Source organism: Poecilia reticulata, linkage group LG13 (genome assembly GCF_000633615.1).
Source record: "Poecilia reticulata strain Guanapo linkage group LG13, Guppy_female_1.0+MT, whole genome shotgun sequence".
NCBI lineage: Eukaryota > Metazoa > Chordata > Actinopteri > Cyprinodontiformes > Poeciliidae > Poecilia > Poecilia reticulata.
This window is the reverse complement of record NC_024343.1, coordinates 15,972,751-15,975,477: the sequence shown is the minus strand read 5'-3', so window position 1 is coordinate 15,975,477 and position 2,727 is coordinate 15,972,751. Positions and strand designations below refer to the sequence as shown.

General features: G+C 38.9%; 1 long non-coding RNA gene across 1 annotated transcript; it reads left to right on the top strand.

The window, feature by feature from the left end:
* The first annotated feature begins 6 nt into the window (after window positions 1-6).
* LOC103474580 (uncharacterized) lies at window positions 7-1,633 on the top strand. The gene is made up of 2 exons (XR_535204.1): window positions 7-674; window positions 1,189-1,633. It is a non-coding gene; the product is annotated as an uncharacterized LOC103474580 (long non-coding RNA).
* The last annotated feature ends 1,094 nt before the right edge of the window (window positions 1,634-2,727 follow it).

The following is a 2,727-nucleotide window of genomic DNA, read 5'->3' as shown; positions in this document are numbered from 1 at the left end:
AGACTCAAGGTGAGGGAGGAATAACGAAGACTCAAGGTGAGGGAGGAATAACGAAGACTCAAGGTGAGGGGGGAATAACGAAGACTCAAGGTGAGGGAGGAATAACTGAGACTCAAAGTGAGAGAGAAGTAACTGAGACTCAAAGTGAGGGGGGAGTAACCAGAGTGAAATTTGTGATTACACTACAAATTAAGCAGACTCCAGGTGAGAGGGAAATAACTGAGACTCAAAAAGAGACGGAAATAACTGAGACTCGAGGTGAGAGGGAAATAACTGAGACTCCAAGTCGGGGGGAAATAACTGAGACTCAAAAAGAGAAGGAAGTAACTGAGACTCAAAAAGAGATGGAAATAACTGAGACTCCAAGTGGGGGGGAAATAACTGAAACTCAAAAAGAGAAGGAAATAACTGAGAATGAAGTTTCTCTTGAGAAAACCAGTGGAAGTCCATCAGTCTCTGAGAAGTCCTTCGGTAGCGCCAAGGAAGGAAAGCAGGTGACATTTAAAGATGAAGATGAAATTTTTACTCCTGAATTTGATTTTGAATTTGAAGAGACAGATTATGAGGAGAGTCCTTCTGATAGTTCTGATGGGACACCTGCTGACTCCAAGGAAGAGGAAGAGCCTGCTGAGCAATAGAAGGACAGTGCAGCAGGCGCAAACAACAGCAACAAGGTAATCCTGGTTGTTTGAGAAACTATACAGTCTCTGTTATGATGCATTTCACACTTTTCCTCTGCAGTAAAATGAACATTTGCACAATTTCTATAAACAATTTCCTTTTACTGCCATAACTTGAGTAGAACTCAAAGTGAACGTTATATTACCCTCTATAATATTTGAGTAAGCATTATTGCATAGAAACCACCTAATTGTGGAAATAAAGATGTCATTCTGTTTTTGCAACGCTCCTTCAGGAGTTCTTTCGGCTTGTTCTTGGCACATATTCTGGGCAGGACTTTTTTTGTGTGTGATTTCACACAAGATTGGTCAGAAATTTGAAAATGACAAAAATCAACACTGCAGCGTAGGACTTCGGCACTGTAAAGGAGTTGTGCACAGTCTTCGTGAAGCAGGAAAATTTCCAGGCCAGAAAGAACTCCTTGTTCTTACCACTTTGATAACTAACTAATTAAACATAAAAGCAACAAAAATAATAAATGCTTCCATATTTTCAACATATCTGCAGGCCTGAAGATTCTGGAATGACCCATGCCTCGACCTCATTCAAAGTTCATGGGCTTTGTGCCAGGAAAATAAATATTTTACATGAACTCCGCCATTTTGGGTCAGAAGATGGATCAACTAGCCTTGCAGAATATGCCGGAAGGTTGCTAATGACTACATAAGTGCTGTTTTTTTTTGTTTGTTTTTTTTTACTTTTTCTCCAATATTATATTATATTATATTTTAATCCTGTATCCACATATATTTAATCTTGTATGTGTATCCACATATATTTAATCCTGTATATACTGTGTATCCATTTAATCTTGTATATACTGTGTATCCATTTAATCTTGTATATACTGTGTATTTATTTAATCCTGTATGTGTATCCAGATATGTTTAATCCTGTATATTCTGTGTATCCTCTCCCAAGTAGAGAATCGTTCAAATAAATTATTTAAAGCTCAAAATTATTGTGACATAAATATCAGTGTTTGGTGTTTGTAAACCTCAGATTTATAGGAATCCATACAGGATCACAATTCTCTCTCTGGAGGGAAATATTTGGAAATGTCTCCAAAACATTTAATTCTTTGTATGACATGTAATTTTCCCTCTGATACTTTAAATGAAATCTTTTCTGGCATGAAAGGATTTCATTTGGCTAGGTGGTCTTTCTCACTCTGTATCAATGCCTGTTGTAAAACAACAACAACAAAAAAGCTTCCTGGATTAGATCAAGTCTCCTCCTGGGAGAGTGAAACCGGTCTATGAAATCTCTCTAAAAGGACGACTAAACAATTTCTCAAACATTTCTAGTGCTGTCACAGGTAAAACCCCCATCTGGTTTGTCTGGACCAACCAGGCCTCTCCAAACATACAGGGAGGGAGTGTAGGAAGGGGCACTGAGAATGTTACTATGGTAACTCCCTCGCCATCCACGTATCGTCATGGATTTAATAGGAGATGGTGATGCTGATAGTTGCTAGGCACCCTCTGTATCAGTGCTGTACCTTTTAGAGCAGTTTCTAACTCACCGAGTAAAAAAGTAGATCCCTTAACATAAGTTAAAACGAGGCCACTTTGGCGACATTAAGACACCTATGGCGACACCGACGTATTTTTTTTATTATTATTATTATGACTTATATTTTCTACTTTGCATCAACTCAATTTAAAATACCAATATTTACACTACAAATTAAGCAGATTAGCTACACGGGGATTCGTTACCACCAATTTAAATGCGTTTCCAATTTCTAAATATTGATCTATTAATTATCAGAGCAACTCGGCTTCGAGCTGTGAGGCATGTGCCGCAATTACCACGATGAACCGCTCGGCTAATTGGCATCGATGCGTTGCTGTTTGACATATAACGTGGATAAATGGATGTTTTCTGGTCCTCCCTCTCTCCCCCCCGTCTTGTCTGTTAGGCTTGCAGAGGAGTGTGGGCGGCCGCACCAGCTGGGATCAGAGGGATGGAGAGGACTGTTAGCTCTCTCTGCCTCTAATAAATTTATAACACCTCCCAGCGCAAAAAAAAAAAAAAAAAAAA